A 19,616-nucleotide genomic window follows, 5' to 3' on the forward strand; every position below is an offset into this window, starting at 1 on the left:
AGCTCATTGTCAAATATGACTCTCTATACCTACAGGAAGTTTTGAGTGGGTTGTTGCAAATATATCCAGTGACATTTACATGATCAAATATGAAAATAATTCATTTATCTTCAGCTCACTTAAGCCCCCAAGGAGGTTGGCTGTATACAGAGCTGTCCATCCTGAGTTCTTTGCTAGCATGATGTTAGAAGAGACTATTTAAGAAACAGGAGCCCACTTGAAGAGGTTTATTAATATGTCCTTGTGATACCCTTTGAAGATAGAACAGCAGTGCCATTCTTGTGTCTTGGAGAAGACATTGTGTCTTTTTGTGACTAAAATTTTTCCCGTGGTATGTAGGCACTGCTTTGCAGTGCATAGCAAAGCCTCATTTGTTTTGAAGATCTGGCTGTGGAGAGGACAACACAGCTGGTCAGAGCATTGATTTGGTGAACACCCTGGGTTAGTTTGTCACAGGCAGCCTCTAAATTTACCAAAGCAAGTAATTAGGATCAATAGACCTTGCAGGAAGTAAATCATAGAAGGGGTTGCTCAAAGGCATATTTCAAGCTCATGAGTGTATCAAGGCAAAGAGGGATTTTTTGCTTGTCACATTGAAAAGGAGCATCTAAAAGGGGCACTTTTGCCTTGCTCCAGCTGCTCTGCTTCTGCCTCTGGATAATCAAGTCAGATCAGGGTATGGATCAGGCTGGAAACAGTGTCCATCCCTGAGTAATGCAGGTGGACCTCTGCAGCATGAGAAACCTTGCAAAGAAAGAGGAAATCTTAATTTTAGAGATGCTCAGCAACCCCCACTCAGTTCAGGGGATTTTCTTCCCCTGACTACCAAAACCAGTCCTTGGATTTTTCATTCTTGACATCACCCACCTTTTTATGACAGTGTGTCTGGCCTGGGTTTTTATTTGTTCCTTATCACATATAGTGTTAAAGAAAATGAGTTCTTATTGCAGTAATCAGCCCCTGCAGTGGCTGTATTATGCCTAATGATAGAATGTCACGCTTCAATACTTCCCTGAACACACCATGAAATGATGTCAGAAAGTAGGAGTTTTGTGTCCCAGTTTAAAGTAACCCCCGAACTCTTGCCAGGGAGCACTGCTTAAATCTGCTTTTCAGCAGAATAACAGCTTTATGGAAGGGAAGAAAGAAACAAGCTCACTTCTCTTCCCACGTGAATAAATAAAAATGTACTTCACACCTCTGTCTGCAGAGATAACACACAGAAAAAAAGTTTACCTTAAGTGGGGAATAATCCCACAGAATGGGACTCCATAGAAACACTTGACTTCAGCTCTTTTTTCTACCATGCAGTTCCTGAGTAACCTGTGTATTGCTCTGTTTATTGGTACTTTAGTCTCCTATTTCTAAACCAAGAATGATAGTGGTTTCTTTTAAATCAAAATTTTCCATCAGCAATTAAGGTACAGGTGTTTAAGCACCATTATAAGTAGAACATAAAATGTAAGATTTTTGACTGGAGAAAAACCTTTAAAGTGCAAAATCACAGAATCCCAAAATGGCTTGGGTTGGAAGTGACCTTAGTGAGCCTCCTGTTCCAGCGCCATTGGTGTGGTCAGGGACACCTTGCACATGTTTTCTGTTTGCTTTCGATCAAGTAGATAATTTATTTATTTGGGTACAGTCAGACTGATGAGTGGGCTGCTTCATGGTTTTTTCTCCCTGTTGACTCGTTCAATTAAGATTTAAATTTCTGTGTAGAGATGAGGGACACTGCAGGCTGGATGTGTGTGTGTGCTCTGCCAGTTTGCCCAGTTATCAGTGACAAACTGGATGGACTTAAGGCAAGGCAGAGATCAAATATTCTGATTCTGCTTTGGCTGAGCTAGGCCTATCCACAGTAAACTGATAATAAAGCAAACAGCAGAGATTTGTTTTCTTTTGTGTATTTTGGGAAAGGATTTTTTGATATTTTAGCATATTTTATCAGATGTGAAGTGCTTTGTAAATACTAGTGGATAGCAGATACTCCTGTGTGAGTAGAAACATTTGCTTTCTGTAGCAGCAATGTATTAGGAAGAGCAGAAAGAATTTGTCCCTGGGAAAATGACTGATTTCTCCTTGGTCCAGCCTAGAATAAAATGGCTCCTTGAAATCTTCAGAGTCCAAAACATTGAGAAATTTGTGGAAATATGAATAAAGCAACGAGAGATCTCAGCAGAAGTGATCTCCCCAGGCTTTCTCCTTCAGCCTCTATTGCAGCTCAGTTCCCACATACACAAAACTATAAATGCAGTCCCTTTTCCTGAGCTGATAAAGGAAATAGGTGGGAAACTTCACTTGGGAGTTTGAAGTCACAAGGGAAATACTGTGAAGCAGAAGCCCTAAACTCAGAGGTCTCAGGAGAAATGTCAATCCCACTCATAGCTGTTCACATGCTCCTTGATCTGGTTGTCCTTCCTAGTGTGAAATGCAGTTTGGTTTTCCCACAGGAAAATGTTCTATTTAGGACTTTTCTACCATGTGGCAGATTTTTTTTCGTTTTCTGTGTTTTCACTATTTTGTGAGTTTCTGTAGTCATTTGATTGGGGTGTTGGTGATTTTTACTGGGTCAGAAAATACATAAATATAAAAGTGCTTTTACTGTGTGCTGAACTGGTGAGGAAAAAACGGGTTTCTTTCCCCAAAAGCTCTCCCAAATACTTATCAAGACTGGAAAGATAGCTGTGCTCATAATGACAATTGTCCCACAGATGTCCAGAATGAGCACTTGGCCTGAAAATGTTCCTATTTGAATACATGCCTTGGATAATGAGGTTATGTCATTTTAACATACTATTTTGCACTACAGTTTGCTTTTTCATAGTAGTCCCCTTTTTTCCCACTTATTTTCATTTTTCTTTCCTTTTGACTGTCTACACCCACTCTGTCTCTTCCCTCACTTTTCTCTTATTTTTTTTTGGCCAGAGATAGCTGTGCAGACACTGTTCAATAATTTTTCTTCCCTTACCTTCTCCCTTGCACCAGAAACATCAGAGCAATGCACTTCCCTAGCAGTTTGCATACATTAGAGAAATTCTGTTTAGAGATGTGCTTTTCCATTGTCAGGATTTAGGAGTCATTTTTCCCTTCCTTTCTTCTCTTCCTGCTTTTTTCTGCTTGATCAGCAATCTCAAAGCTCCTGTGCATCAGCCAAGCCCTTGCTGGAGGGAGGCAGCCATGTTTGCTTGCTTGAGCTCATTCCTTATTTTCTCTGGCTCTGACATCCTCTCTTTATCCAGGTGGATTGGGTTTTTTATAAAAAGCTCAGCTTTTCTTGCCAGCCCGTACTGCAGGTGGTCAGATTGAGTTTGTGCTCTGGCATGAATTCAATCCAACTTAGCTGACCAAATTCTTGAACTTTCTCTTATGTAAATGCACTATACCTGTGTTGACTACTTAATATATATTTTTTTTGTCCATTTGGTCCACTTGTACCAAAGCTCTAATTTTATGAAATCTGACAGAATTTTATGCAGAGAGACTGTATGCTGTAAAAGCATGTTCATGTCTGGTATTCCAATCCCATTTTCTTCCTTCCTTCCTTCTCTGCTGAAATGTCAATATTAATTTTTCAATAATTTTGTCCCATTGCTTTAAATATGTCTTTTTTTTCCTTTTAAGCAACTATCTGGCAGTAATTTTCCTCCTTGTACAAGGTCGTTTCTTGTCCCATAATAAATCATAATTTTGTACATATTTTGTACAGAGTTTTAAAAGAAATCTCTGTGGAACACCACCTGCCTTTCTCCTTTCTGTTACACACACACAGTCCCACTGTTTGATTTGAGCCTTACACTGTTGCTCAGAACAATATTTCATGCCATTAATTTATATATAAAGTTTTCTGGATGTACATGCCTGTGTGCTGGGTTGCTGTGCATGTGCCCAGGTGTGAGTGTTTGCACATTGACAGGGCCAGAATAATGTGTCCTCTCAGGACATTTGTGCACAGGTAGTGTGGCAGAGGATGGAACCTGGATCTGCATGGAGAGAGAATGAGAAGCAAAGGGCACAGCTGACACCAGATGTGCAGCTCATGTAAGGAGATGGCTTTCCCTTGGAGATGGGTTGAGTGCTGGGACAGCCTGCCCAGGTGCCCTCCCCATCTCTGGGACCTTTCAGAACCTGGCTGGGAACAGCCCTGAGCAACTTAGTCTGACCTGCACTAAATGTTTTGATGGAAGTTCTTCCAGCCCATATCATCCCATAATCTTATGATTTCATGACCTTAGGTAATGGCATCTTTCATTTTCAACCACTCTTATCTTTCTTCCAGTTCTCAAAAAGATTTTTTCTAATTAAGGAAAATGATAATCTTCTGCATGTTGACAGAAAATTTTCTATGCTTGAGTGTAAATAAATTACAAACCTGGGAAAAAAACCAAACAAGCAGCTGATAACTTGTATCACTGCAGTAATCTCAAATACATATGAATTCAGCCTCGGGTGGTGGTGGTTTATTTCCTCTGTACTTTATTTGTTGTCCATGTGTTAGTTCTGTGCTTTGTTACTTCCAGAAGTAATTTGTTCTTCGGAATAGCATTTCAAAACATCTCTGGGAAGGTGTTGAATGTTTTGCTCATTATGTGCTTGCAGAACAGGCAGACCCGCTCCATTGCTGGTTTGCAGACTGGAAGGAAATCTGCTCCATTTAACACTCTCTGTCTTTCCAGCTGGAAGAATTCTGAGTGTGAACTAATGGCACTTTTCCCAGCTGGCAATTAATATTTGCTGGTTTAACTTTGCAGCAGTGCTGCCAGACTGCTCCGGCGGCAGCGAGCTGGGAAGGGCGGCTGGGAGGAAGGCAATTAATCCCTGCTGGAGGAGGCTGGGGGCTTTCACATGGAGGTCAGGCCTCTAATGATCATTTCAGTGTCCAGTGTAAACATATTAGGAGTTTAAAGTGTTATAAAGAGAGATAAGTGCTATATAAAATGGAGGAATGTGTTTGCTGTCAGTAGAGCCGATACAGTTCTTAATAAACTGAATTCCAGAGGGATTCCTTTCTATTCCCACACTGCCTTTTCAGCTCCCTCCACTTAGTCTTTTGGGGAGGGATCAATTTTACCTGGCTTTTCAGGCTGACTGCTCTTAAATGTGATTTATAGCTTTACACCTAATAAACAGACTGCATCAATCTTTGGGGTAAATTATGGAAATTCCATTGATTTCTGTGTGGATATGAACAAGGGACTGCTAGTCTGCTCCTAGCTTTGGTAATAGAAATTTTCTAGGAATAGGTTTAAGATCTTGAAAAGTATTTTCCATTTTAAGAGAAAATTGAATGCTTACATTCCTGAAATTCATGGAAGGGAAATCTTGGCTAACAGTCAGTTGTGAAACTCCCTGCTATAGGTGGGCTTCACTGGAAATTAAATGCCAGTAACAAGAGTGGAGAAAGTCTAGGCATAAGAAAAAGAATTAAAAATAGCAGAGATCCTAAAGAAGTCTAACAAAAAGAAATCTTTAATTACATATTAGTAATAGAGAATCTTTGCTGGGGACCTCATGGCCATAATGGGAATCCCACAGGTGGGAGGGAAAGTGGGACTGGAATACTGCAATGGACACTGAATTTGACATGGTCACTCAAAAGATGAATTATGCCCACTGGAACTCCTCACAGCAGGGCAATTACCTGCCTTTGCTTGGCCAAAAATAAAAATCTGTTTCCCTGGTGCAGGGACTCTGCACAGACCAGCAACAGATTTTAGTTCCAGTCAGTAAAGCCGAAATGGAGGAACACACACCATGGGTGAGGCTAATGGAAAAAGTGGTGTTATCTCATGTGATCCCTATCCAGCATTCTTGGTGTTTTTATAGCTCCAATTTGAGGCAATAGCCATTTGGGCAGTGCAGGAGTAACTGTGATGTGTCTTTTTATTTTTTAAATATGAAATTGTAACATTTGCCTAGAGCAGTCATGACCATGACCCCCATGAGCAGTTTTATTTGGTGGCTGTTATCTTATTTAGGGCCCAGTCTATTAATCTTTTCCTGTTGCCAGTCTTGATGTGTATGGCCATAATATCTCCCATAAAACCAAAAAGCTTCATATTATGTATCAGCTAGTGAACACAGGAATTAAAGGATATTTCAGCAGTGGTGTTGACATATTGAAAAAGAAAAGTGAGAATTAATCTTTCTAATGTGTTTCCCCCTTTGTAACTGAGGATGTACTGGTTGAACTGGAGTCACAGAAACCCATGGTTAATGGAATGGGCAGCTGGAGGACCATGCCAGCACCCAGCCCTGTGTAGCCATCCCTGCCCTCCATGAATGTAAAGCATGAGAGGAACTGCTTACATGTTGAAAATAGAAAAACTCAGCCTAAATCTCCATGGTGTGGAGGAAGTCAATACTGGCATGAGGTGGTCTCAGTTTCAAGCACCCCAAGTTTCAGCTCCATGTTCTTGAGGGCCAGGAAATGAGATGAGGGAGCCATCTGCTCCAAGCCTGGGTCTGCTAAACCTTCACTGCACTGCTTTCAGGAAAGCTGAGAGGTGATAATGAAGCTTTTTTTGAAGCGCAGCCTTAGCAGTTGTGATGGGGGACGGAGCAGAGGAGGAGGATGAAGAATCAAATTAAAGTGTGTGGGAAGAGAAGCAGGGAGGTGGTTTGTATTTATCAGTGGAAGTTCCTGTGCCAACTTTGGTGCTGCTTTCTGCAACACTCGTTATGTCAGGGGGTGTTTGTCTTTCTTTTTTTTGGTCTATTTTTGTGTGCTCTTTGCATCTGACACGTGCTTGTTGTGATTTGGTGTCAGGCTGAACTCACTGCGTCCACATCACTTTTCTTTGCAAGTCACCTTCATGTTTATTGTACATTAATTTTGGAGCTCAAAACATACTTAAATATTGAAGAGACTTATGTAGGAAAAGTTTTTGCTTTTTTTAGTGTGTTAAATTTAATCTTAGCTCTCACCATTCCGTCAGCGATTTCCCAAAATGCTCTAAGTGGTGTAAAACTGGAGAAATGCCAGCAAAGTGGGGCATTACAAAGTCATGATTAAAAAGTGACACATTTACAGAGCTCCTGCATTGCTGAACCTCTCACAGTCCTGAAAAGAGCTTGGATGTTCAAAAGTTTATCTGCTTTTTTTTTCCCCAACTCAATTATCTTAAAGGTCTTTTCCAAACTAAAATATTCCGTGCAGTTTCTACATCCATAGTTTTCCCAGTGGAAGGAAGGGCTAGCACATGCCAAGTAATTTCAAATGAATGACAACAAATGCTGTAATACCTTTTAAGTCACCTTTTTTTTCCCCTAAAATTACATAAATTTTATCAATAGAAAAATTGCTGACTTACTTAAGGCCCCCACAAGTCACCTTTTGAAAAGCAACACGCAGCTTGATGCCATAGGACATCTCCAGCTCTGTGCTGAGACAGGGGCCAGGGAAAACCTTAATTTCAGAATAAATAAAAAAGCTCCAAACCTGAGAGAGATAGAGAGATTGCTTTAAATGAAAACTGAAAAGGTTAAAAGGTAGAGATGAGCATTAAAGATTAGGATGATTAGATCATGGTAAAGGGCGGTGGAAGCTGAATGAAGGAAAACAAATGGCTGGAATAAATTTTGGGGCTGGGGGGACTGAGGCAGGGAGATTTAGAAGTGCTTTAAAGATAAAAAGAACTGATTAAAATAGCTGATTAAAAGCTATTCAGTACAAATGCTAATTTTTCTGGGTGCTCAGTATAAAAATCTGTGGAGCAAATTGAAATTCTGAGTGCCTGGGAATACCAGTGGGCTGGATGCTGCAGATTCAATTAGGTAGCTGCAAGGAAAAAGCTGGTCCAGCATCCCCCAGCCTTCACTCCTTTCCTGCCTCTGTCCACCAGGATTTAACAGGCAGTTCTTGCTAATATGCTTGAGAGAGCTGATCCTACCAGAGATGTCCTGAAATCATGGGAATACTAGTTAAAATGAGCACTCCCCAGCGTGGGGTACTGATAAAGCCCCTTGTAATTTCCCAGTTGTTTTTTTGCATGTAGAATTGAAGCTGTTCTCTCGTCAGGGGCTCACAGAGTGCCAGGGGCGAGGTTATCTGCCTTTGCTTGCCTGCCTGAAGTGGAACTGCTCCCACAAATAATAGAACTTGACATGGGGAGGTAATGAGTGATCTGCAGATTTATTCTGTCTGCTCATGGCTTGAGAGCTCTTTGGGTAGAAACTTTTTTTCCCCCGCTAAAAATTCTATTAATAGAGATTAATGTCAAATGTAAAGTACATAGTTAATTATCAGTGCAGTTGTAGGAATGGGGGTGGGGCAGTGTGTAGGAGCATCACAGAATCATCATTGACTGCTTTGGGTTGGAGGGGACCTTGCAGTTCATCCAGTTCCAGCCCCCTCCCATGGCCAGGGACACCTTCCACATTTTCCAGCCTGCTCCAAGCCCCATCCAGCCTGGCACTGAACAATTCCAGGGATGGGGCAGCCACAGCTTTTCTGGGCACCCTGTGCCAGGCCTCACCACCCTCACAGGGAAGAATTTCTCCCTAATATCCCATCTAACCCTGGTTTGTGACAGTGTGAAGCCATTCCCCCTTGTGCTGTCACTGCTGGGTGCTGGTGTAGGGGTGGGTGCTGTGCTGGGGGGGTCTGTGCCCCGTCCCTTTGCCCAGAGCAGGTTCAGGTGGTCCTGGTGCAGTCCAGGGTGCAGCATTCAGCCATGGATCACACAGTGCAGGCGCCAGTTGTCTGCCTGTGGATCAGCACTGCTGCTCTTGCTGGCACCTTCCTGTGGGATCTGCTCTGCTGCTGGAGTCTGCATGCAAATCCCATTGCCTCCAATTGAGTGGGGAGCAATCACAAATTAAGGAGTAAGAGGAAGGTTTCCAGGTGAGATTTAAATAGAAGGCCTTTATGGACAATATTTTGAATTTTCCATCAAATTGTCCTAGAATGCTTTACAAAGATCAATGAATTAGACCTCGCAACACCTTTGCATGCCAGGAAAATAGTAATCCACCCACTACAGAGGAGGAATTGCAGTCTGGAGGAGAGCCAGTGACTTTCTCAAGGTCATAGAAAAAACCATCAGAACTCATGTTAAATCATCCCAACCCTAAGTACCCTGTCCCTGTAAAATCCCCTGGCTGGTTTTTCTGTAGGTTTTGGCAGGGGTGAAGGAGGGGTATGGCTGGGCCAGGGCTCCAGAACACAGAATCCTTGTGCCCAGGCAGGGATGAAACTGGTGGTGAGTAGTCCAGAGAGGAGAGTTGTGCCTGGAAAGGTGGGATTGTGCTGTCCTTGGCACAGCAGCTTTGAAAGCATCTCCCTGCTGTCCTGGCATGAAGAGATGACCCATGTTTGGATTTACAGCTCTGGAAGGGAAAGGAAATACAGGAGTGACACAAGTTTAACTGCAGCCTCCTCATCTCATAATGATCTTGGTGTAAAAGATATCCCCATGTAATGAGCCCATGTGATGGAGTAAAACAGAGCTCAGTCTCTTCTGCTCTTGAAGTTAAAAATTGAGAAGGAATGAGCCATGCAGTGGAGAGGGAGCTCACAATTGAAATGTATCCAAGTATTTAAATATTTAAATGTAACCTTTGTAGTAAAAGTTGATCGGTGTGATGTGTCCAAAGGAAGACATTTTTATTTACCTTTTGAATGAGGGTTGTTTGCACTGATGGGCTGAGCAAAGGCTCACCTGGAAGAGTTTGCCATGGGGTTTGTCTCTTCGTGCAAGAGACTGCAGTCTCCTGTCAGGATCTGTCAGGGCTTTCCTCTTCCTTTCTTGCTTTTAGTCTGCCACACTGGCAATTTAGTTGAAAGTTTTGCTGTTTTTCAGGAGTAATGAACGGGATTTTATTTTTCAACTTACTTCAAATATTAGTATGAAATTTTAGCGGGGTTTTATGTATTAATCCTTATTTATCTGCTCTGGCACAGCAGCTTACCAGGAGGTTTTGTGGCAGGTTTGGAGATGTTGGTGCCCTGCAGTGTTTGGAGATGTACAAGAACCCTGAGGGCACAGGACAATCTTGTCCAACACCAACCAGTCTCCTCACCAGAGGTTTTCCAGTGGAATCCATGGTGCTGAATGCTAGTCATTGTTATAGGTTGGGGCTTTTTTAATTTAATCTAGAGCAAGCCAAATACTGTGCAAACATTTGTGGTGAATATTTAGTTGTAAGCATTTTGCTGTATCCATGGCCCTGTAGTTTGCTATTCATGAATATTTTAGCAAATTGGTTTACTAACAGGAGTGTTGCCTGGAAGCAAATGTTCCTGAATATTTGTAGAAAAGCAGATTTAACTTTGGGTTTGCAGTTACTTGCTGTGGGAGCATTATCTAAGCCCCATCTTAATGCTCCTCTGGGAGGACCAGCATAGCCAATTAAAGCAAATCTTGTTTGGAAATGTGATTCTCATACCCTGCCCATGATAAACTGATATCAGGAGTTCTGTCTCTGTATACAGACTGACAGACAGCTGGATCAACCATGTGCAGCTCACCCTTGGCACAGCACCTGGGTGCCTTGCAGATAAACTGGAAGCAATAGCAGCATTTTTTGAGGGCTTGCAGAAATCTCTGATATTTCATCTGTTTTTTGGGTCAGAGCTGTGCTGAGGGAAAGATTTAGAAATCCATGTTTTTGGTTGGTATGTCCCATGTAATGTGTAAGGTTTTGAAGGGTAACTCTACTCTGGGTTCTGCTGCATTCTTCTGGCTTGAGTTGTAAAACAATCTTGAAAGAAAATTGCTGCGGTGCTATTTTCACATGGCCAGTGTTCAAGTAGCTATACTTGAATTCCAGAATAACTAGAAAAAAAAAAATGAAGTGGCATGAATACCTGCTCAGCCCAAGGACTGCAGGTGCTGTGAGCTCACTGTGGGCTGCACAGGGGCTGTGGCAGTGCAGGGTGGGCACGTGTTACGTGTTCAGGGGCTTGAAGTGAGGGGAGAGACCTCGGTCCCTCAGAGTGGAGCCCCATCTCTGTCTCCAGCACTCCATTGTTTGAGCTGTACAGACACCATCACAGTACTGTGTGGTGAGGGAGCTGTTCCTTCCCATGGACTCAGTGCCATCAGTGAGGATAGAGATTGGATTTTAGGAAGAAAGTCTTCCCTGCAAGGTTGGTGAGGCACAGGTTGCCCAGAGGAGCTGTGGTTGCCCCATCCCTGGAAGTGTTCAAGGCCAGGCTGGATGGGGCTTGGATCAGCCATACTGGAAGGTGTCCTTGCTCATGGCAGTGTGTTGGAATTGGATGAAATGAGCTTTAAAGTCTCTTTTGATCCAAACCATTTTGTGATGACTCCATGAAGTCATGCTCACAGCGCTGCGCCTCTCCATCCACGGTTTCCCATTCCTTTCCCATTTGTTCCTCCAATGGTTACCATCAGACCTCATCCTTCACCTTCCTGTAGGCATGTGCAAGATGTGCCCATTTTCTTGAGAGTTTTTGCCTTAGGAATGGTTTGCCATAAGCAGAAGCTCAGGAGTCAGCCTATGTAAATGCAGCTGGTACAGCCCTTAGAGCACTTTGGAAGAGCTCTGCATCCAGCATTTAAGTGAGGTGCTCAGCACATCTGGAAAACATCTGTCTGAGATTAATAATTTGGCATTGTCATTCTTGGAGGGAGTGTAAAACAGGGCCTTGTGGAAAATGCTTAATACTCCTGGACACGTTGTGTTTTGTGTTAATGGGGAAATGGCTTGTTAGGTCCAAACTGACTGGCAGAAAATCTTGCTGAAGCTGTACAGTGTTGAGGAAGTAAAAGGCTGTTAAGGCTAAAATTTCAGCCTCTCTGAACCCAGTAGATTCTGGCTGCATTTTTACTGGAACAAAATTGAAAGCTAATGAAGGCATTTGGTGGCCCCACACTGGCTTTCAGCTAGCTTTTATTTTACATAATGAGTTGGGGAAAATTGGAGTGCAGTTACTCTGGGCTCACTTTAGAAATGTGAACAGGTTGCAGGCTGCTGTTCAGGGCTCGTCAGTTATAGCTAATTCCTTTGGCTCTTTTAAAACAGAAATGCTTTGTTTTCCTTTGCAAAAGGTGGCACAGGCAGCCCATACAGCCAGCCTGGGAAAATCATTGGAGCCCTGCCCTCCTGAGCAGTTCTCTCCCAAATCTATCCTCTTTCTGGCCTGATGGGATTTTTTTCAGGTTTTTATTTTAAGTTACATTTCACCACTTTCTTAAATTGATGGCAATTTCCTAATAGATTAAATTTCTTCAAATTATTTCTTTTTATGTTTTCAGAAACACTCTCTTTAATTTTAATTTTTTTAAAATTTTCTGCACTGGACTGAGGGAGTTTTCATAATGTTATGTGAACAGACATCTCTTTTTTTATTTCTTTCATCTTTTCAATCTTGGTGCATTTATCTACTTAACACTTCCTTGCAGTCAAGATGAAGAATTGGAGAAGTGTTAAAGAAATGCTTCATTATCCTGTTTGATACTGTTACAGCCATGAATGTGGATCTAGTTTGTGCTGACATCTCATCTGTACTGCCTTGTTCACACAAGTGGAAGTCTGGTAACCTGAGCTCAGGGAATGCTGTCCTTCTGAAGTTAGGTTCCCATTGGCAAGTGTTCTTTTGCAATAACTTAGTATCATGAAGATAACTTATTTTTACTGACACTAACATACATAAAATGCTAACAATATTTAGAAAAGAAACAGTATTGAATCCCCAAATCTTGTCTTCCTCCTCCTTGGAAAGGCTCCAGAGAAAGCCATTGTCCCCAACAAGGAGCTGGAGAACTCTGACATTTCAAAGTCATCAGGTAGAATTACTGCATCCCCAGATATCTTTAACCTGTTTACTGACATTTCATTCACATCATCTCATAATGTTCATTGGATCAGAAAACAGCCTGGAGTCACATTTGCAAAATGCTTCATGAAATGTTTTGATCTGGGAGTGTGAAAGCATTGTATGGAATGAGGTATAGGCTACTTATAGGATAATCAAGTGGGATATCATAGTTCTTGATTTTTTTAAAGCTTCTGTGGTTTCCCCCATTTGTTTGTTATTCTAATTTTCTCCTCCTTTCGGTCACCAAGCAGATATTTCAGTACTCCCAGTGTCAGGCAGGAGGCTGCCATGCTCTTTGATGGGATTTCCTAACCAAGCATAAACTGGAGTCAGCCTGTGAGAAGTGCAGTGATCCTGACAGATATTTTAGCCATACTTCAGGTGCCTGTGTAAAGGGGCTGGTCAGTCAGGACACAGAGCTCAGCATTGCTGCCGGAGCCCCAATCGGGAAAGGTAAACTGCAAATGGAAGCTGGAATTTTAAAAAAATCAGTGCAGGGCAGAGGAGAGCATCAGCAGTGGAAGGATCAGGTCACTCAGGGTCTTCCTCAGCTGTATCCTGAAGCATAAAAAAAACTACAGTGGCTTTACTCAAATTCAGAAATGTGCCTGATGGCAACAGGCATCTGCAATCAATAAGTTCAGAGGGAGCTGGGAATAGGATTATGAATGTTTGTTTTCAAAAAAGAAATATCAATTTTTAATTAAAATGTAGGAAGAGCATTCTTAGGGGCATTGGAAATTATATTCCAGCACTGCAGGTGGCTGTTGCTCATTGTATACTTTGGCAGGACTGTTGTGGCTTTTGAATTATGGCGTTGGAAAACCTTCTAAAAACTTGCTCAAAGAAAGGTAAAACAATAATCTAATTTAGTGTGTTGAAGAAAATACTTAACAGTCTTGTAGAAATAATGTTCTAATTAACAGTCTTGGTCTGTATGAGCTTTGAGTGAGCAGCTGCTGTCTAAAGCCAAGCCAGGTGAGGTTTATCCCTCTTGAGACAGTTCAAATACTAAGTAAACAGGAGCTTTATTTATTAATTAGTTTCTCTGATAAGTCCTGCCTTTCTATGCTGCATGAATTTGTGCATGTTTCTAAGATACATGTTAGCACTCAAGTTCATACTTTTAAAAAGGTTTAAAACAAACAAACAAAAAAAGATTATTATTTGTATATGTCTTTTACTCTGACATTAATAGTAAATACTGTGAAGTGTTCTTGGAGATTTTTTCCAACCTTAATGATTCTGTGATTCTATGTGAGGAAGCTCCCAAGCACTTTGGAAGATGTTGGTGTTAATTTTCCTTCATTATTCCATTTGTCTTGATGCTTATTAGAGTAGGAAAAAACAGCCCCCCAAATGTTTCGTAACAAAAAGCACAGAGCAAGTAAAACAGCAGCTATTGATTTATTGCTGTTGTATTTCCACCATCAGCTTACAGTTACCTTTGATGAGGAAAGCACGAGCCCAGTGATGGGAAGAGCTTTTTGTCAAGAAGGGTTTTTGGTAGGAATTTAGTACCTGAAATAGATAGAAACTGGAAGGAGAATTTTTCCCTCTGTGCCTTTTAGTCCTTTGAATTCTCCCCAAGTTTCAAAAGCAGCGAGGAGCTGGAAGGATGACAGGTGACACAAGCAGGTTTTTGCACCATGGCTCCCTGCTCCGTCTGGCTTCTATAAAAACTCATTCTGCTCCAGCCCTGCATTGCTGATCCTCACAGCAAAAGGTGCAGACAAATGGAAAAATGAATTTTGTTAGTGTGAAATTTGCCATGCCCCTATTTTAGGTTGATTTTCACTTTTCTGTATATTATTTGTGTGATGAGGGCTCAGCGGTTTTGATGCAAGACCAGGCTGAAGTTTTGGTCTGAGGGATCCAGGATCTCGTTCAGGGATCATGGACACTGTCAGGCAGGTGGCATGAGGTGTGCAGTGCAAGGCACCAAATAAAGCAAAATAGGCTGTTTCTTTTTTTCTTGGGTGTTTTTTCTTTCAGCACACCGTTTTGAAGAAATTATGATTAATTTGGTATTTTAATTAGTTGCTAAATAGTTCCCTACTTGATCACGCTAATTACTTTTTCCTAATGTATGCTGTCTTCATCCAAGGGAGAGCCTGTGTCAGTGCTGGCTGCAGTTTCCCAGGTCTGCCCATGCCTCTGGAGAAAAGCCCATGGGAATGGGCTCTCTCTTCTGCTCCCTTATTTTTATGTTCAAATCCTTGTGTGGATTTATGTGCTATAGTTTTTTTCTTTTAGTAATTGACTTATAAGCATCAAGATGAGTAGTGGAGACTTTGCATTCTGAAAACAGACTCTTCTCTGCAGCTTTTTTTTTCACCTGGCTCTCAGGTTAAGGGCCTGAGGGCACCAAGGGGCTTTTTTACTGGTTTTCTGTGGATGCTGCTCCCAGGTGTGGTGGTCAGATGTTCTAAACAGCGGCACCAGGAGACAGGACAGTCATCTTGCTTCTGCAGAACCAAGGCAACACTGAATAGGTGCCATGCTTTGAAGGAAAACCTTTTCATTCTAGTTTCATTAAGTAATTTCCCCTAAAAACAGCACTGTAAATGAATACCTCAGTAATAAGTACATTGTTTGAAACCAAAAGTAAATTAAAATAGTTAAAGACCCCAAAATCAGGTTGAAAATTGAGGGAAGCTGCAGCTCATAAAAAAATTCTTGTCTTGAAAGATTTGAGTCAATGCAAGAAGGAATTCTCTGCATGAATAAACTGTAATAATTTTTAAATAATTGCTGTTAACACTTTTGGTGACTACCTAAGTACACGCTGACATATGGTGTGTCAGCATGAAGCACTGATTTAGAGTTTGATGTTCTATACCAGTTTTCAAGCTGCTAGATGTAAGCTGGAGGAAGCGTTATGTAAGCAGACAGGTGGCAAGGATTCAGCAGCTTGGTCAGCAGGTGGGATTCTGGCCTGCTGCTCACCATGGAAAACCCATGCTTTCCTCCTACCTCATTGACCTCTTTTCCCCATCTCCACGTTTTTTCTTTGAGGCACTACAGCTCTTCATAAGGCAAAAATCAAAATTTCCTTACAAGACAAGGGAGGAGGAGGAAGAGTAGGAGGCACATTCTCCTTTTATGCCAGTGAAAAAGCTACTAAAAGCTGCAGGTGAGCATTGCAAACCAGCTCTGTGAATTTTGCAACTTAAAAACATCCTATTTATTGTTCTTAAAAGCATGTACATTTTCCTCTGTGAGTTCCAAAGCGTGCATGCTTCAATAACTCCCTTTATGTACATTTTATGTAATTTCTTGCTACGACAGTTGGAAGTGAAGATGCTCAGAGCTGTCTTTGGAAGTTTCATCAGCCAGCTTTTGAAAAGGAAGCGCTGGCACTTTTCCCAATTTTCTGCCATCTGTTGGGAACAACCTCCAAAAGCCCAAACTTGCACCTACTCTGTAAAAGTTTCCAGGTAGGAAATCTGAGTAATACAAAGACTGGATGTAAAGTAATACCATATTAGTGCAATGTGTGTGCAACTGCTTATTCCAGTTAGTTTCAAACCACACATCCTTTGGGCAGGGCCCCCACAGACCACGTGCAAGTGTCTAAGGTCACTTTGGCTCCTTTAGGGATGGCTTGTACATCCTGATTTATAGAAATTATCTGCAAGAAGGTGTATCCAAGATGCTTGGCATAGGGAAGGCATAGTCACTTGGTTGATTCCTTCTTTCCCCCCTTGTCTTCCCTCCTCAATTCTTCTCTTCCCCATCTTTCCACGCTGCTTTTAAATTTTTTTTCTGTAATTCACAAAGGTGCATTTTTTTCTGGGGAAGCTTAACAGCAGACATGTGCTGATTGTGGAGCAACAGGAAATCTGTGATGTGAGGAGCAATTGAAGACGTCTCAGCTGGAAGCAAAGCTCCTTGCCAGGCTCAGCACAGCCAAATTTGTCAGTGCTCAGCAAGCAGCAGCAGATGTGGGGCTGGTGTTGAAAGCAGCAGGGCTGTGGGGAGCCTCAGGAGCTGGGAAACCTGGAGCTCATCCTTAGGGTGCTGGGAAATCAACTGTGCTGACTCTGACATCAGAGTCTGCCTAGCTCTTGCAAAAGGCACATGCTCAGGGAGCAAGGAGCTCTCACACGTGCAGGGGACACACAGGGTGAGAGTGGGGTTACAGGAGATGATGCTTTCATTCTTCCTCAGGGGAGGGTCCTTTCTTTGCCCATCATCCTTTAGACACACAAACTGCACCCAAAATTTTATATAAATAACCCCTGCAGGAATCTCAGCTGCTGGGTTGAGCATGTGTTTTAAAGACATCATAGAGTAAGAGGGGAAGAAGGAGGCAATATGAATGAGTAAATTTTACACACTGTAAGGATGTAGGGTTTTTGTTGCGCTTGGACTTTTGGGGCCTTAACTTTAGGAAAAGTTGGGATTTCATTTTTTGCTTTTGAATGTTATTATGATTGGATGAAGCCTTAATTGTTGAAGCCTTCAACAATTGTACTGCAGTAAATATCTGAAAAAAAGGAATGTAAATAGAACTCGGCAAATTAAACGCAAATGTTTATTTGTGTAAAATGTGTCCTCGTATCTTGCAAGCAAATTTACATTTTTAAGGACCTGCTTTGAAACACCATCTGCAGAAATCCCTTAATACTAAATAAATAAATCTTTATCTTCAGACTGGATTCACATGTAGAAATAATCAAATATATTCTTAATACAAAATAATTCTACAGCATCTAATGCACTCTGTCTAATGCATCACCATTTTAATGGATTCTGGTTTAATTGCTCGTACCCCCCAGCTGAAAGCCACAGCTGAAGGTGGTTTTTCCTGGTTCTTCTGAGGACTTGCTGATATCCTGAGAATTGTTGATATCCTAAGCTAAAACACTTCAGCTAAGCATTTTCCCTACATTTGGAGTAGGAGTACAGCTCCAGCAAACCAAGCCAAGCTGCACACTGGGGCTGTGGGCTGATGCTCATGGAAGACCCCTTGGGTTTTACACCCCAAGTCCCTGCAGCCTGAAAAAAAGTAACTTATGTCATATTTTGCTCTAGAAGTCAATGCCATATTCCCAGTGAGCCCAGACAGAGTACTGATAATTCCTAATATCTCTGTAAGCCTCAGTATAACAGCAGAGCTTTGCCATTTGATTCTGCAGGCTTATCCCAAATCAGCCTCTATTAAAATGGAATTACTTGGCAGGAGTTAGTCTGGGAAGAGCTCTTGACTTTTCCTGGTGCGTCCTAGTAGCTGTTGCCAAATTCTTCCGGACACTTTAGTACTTCCTCAGATTGATGTCTGTTACTCTGCCAATGGCCAAAGGTGACCACAGGGAGGCAGGATGTGGGTTTGGGTTTGGTGTCACCTGTGCAGTGAAAAGTCCTTCTGGGATTGCTGACTAACCATCACAAGTTTGGGCTTGTCCTAGTGGGTTTTGGTTTCTATCAGTACTGAGATAATGGCTCTGCAGACAGTTGGGGGGATTTGGAAGCTGTGGCTGTGCTCGCTGCTGGAACAGGGAGTGTGAGTCAGTGGGGGTGAGGATGAAAGCGAGTAGTTATAGACGGTGTCTGCTTAAGTCTTTGATAGCTTGTAGTAAAATCTTACCAGCAACTCAGTTCACGTCATGTCTTAAACTGCTTGTGAAATAAATATAACTGACAGCTCTGCACGCAGCAATGCACCGTTTGTGCACAGAATATTTTTCATTTGAAGCAACCCAGAGGTAGAAGTAGATGAAATGCTTGGAGCGGCAGCCTGCATACCCACAGCATGTGTCACTGCGCCAGGGATGAGTGACACATGTCCTGATGGATTTGGGATGGCAGTCGCTCAGACACTTCTCTGTGCTGATAATGAAAACAGTGCCCAAATCTGATTTGAGATCTGAAAATGGGAAAAGTGATACAGGCAGCTGAAGTGTATCATTTACCTCAGGAAGCCTCGTCGCTTGGATTGCCAAGGGAAAGTTCGCAAGAGAAAATATCTTCCAGTCTTCAGCTTAACCCCCCTGGAACGGGAGATGCCAGGATGTGACATGGGCTGCAGGGTGAATGTTTATAGGGCAGTTTGCCTTTAATTTGCACCAGTGTCATATAAAAGCATCTTGGGGAATTCCCCTGGTAAAGCACACAGACCTGTGTGACAAGCTTCTTTTCTTTTTTTTTTTTTTTTTGGTCTTCTTTAAAGAGATATGAAGATCCATCCTATTCCCAGCTGTCCTTTTGTTCTCTCGGGTTGCAATATTGTGTTACTTCATAAAGTCACTGAAATTGGAAAATCCCTCCAAGATTATCAAGTCCAGCCATTAACCCAACACTGACAAGCCCACAACTAAACCATGACCCAAGTGCCACACATCTGTTAAATGCCTCCAGGGATGGTAACTCCAGCACTGCCCTGGGCAGCCTGTTCAAGGCTGAACAACCCTTCCTATAAAGAAATTTTCCCCAATATCCGATCTAAACCTCCCCTTGTGCTACTTGAGGCCATTTCCTCTGGTCCTTTCCATTTCCATGGATGGGGCTCATTATCAGTGCTGGGGGCTGGAGCTCTGTGTGCTGCTGTAGATGTGTTAATCATCGTGTTGGAGGCAGGAGTGAAGTCAGTATCTGTTCATGAGAGTTTGTCATTAGCACTGACATTATTAGAATGCCTCATTCCTTTCACAGTAGGTGTTGTTTTAGATATATAACAGAAAAAGGGAATCTATACTACAGCTAAAGATACTCCTGAACAGTGTATTTATGGCTCTTGTTACACTTTGATGGTTGTAGGTTGTTGTTTGCTGGGAAAAAAATGTTCTTTCTGTTGTATTTTATGAAGAATTGGTGACATCTGGTGATC

At 42.1% G+C, this 19,616-nt stretch overlaps 1 protein-coding gene across 5 annotated transcripts in view; it reads left to right on the forward strand.

Annotated features, from left to right (window-relative positions):
• Positions 1–19,616, forward strand: part of FSTL4 (follistatin like 4) — a 209,476-nt gene that overhangs the window by 68,000 nt on the left and 121,860 nt on the right. The window lies entirely within an intron of this gene.

This window comes from Passer domesticus, chromosome 13, assembly GCF_036417665.1.
Source record: "Passer domesticus isolate bPasDom1 chromosome 13, bPasDom1.hap1, whole genome shotgun sequence".
Taxonomy (NCBI): domain Eukaryota; kingdom Metazoa; phylum Chordata; class Aves; order Passeriformes; family Passeridae; genus Passer; species Passer domesticus.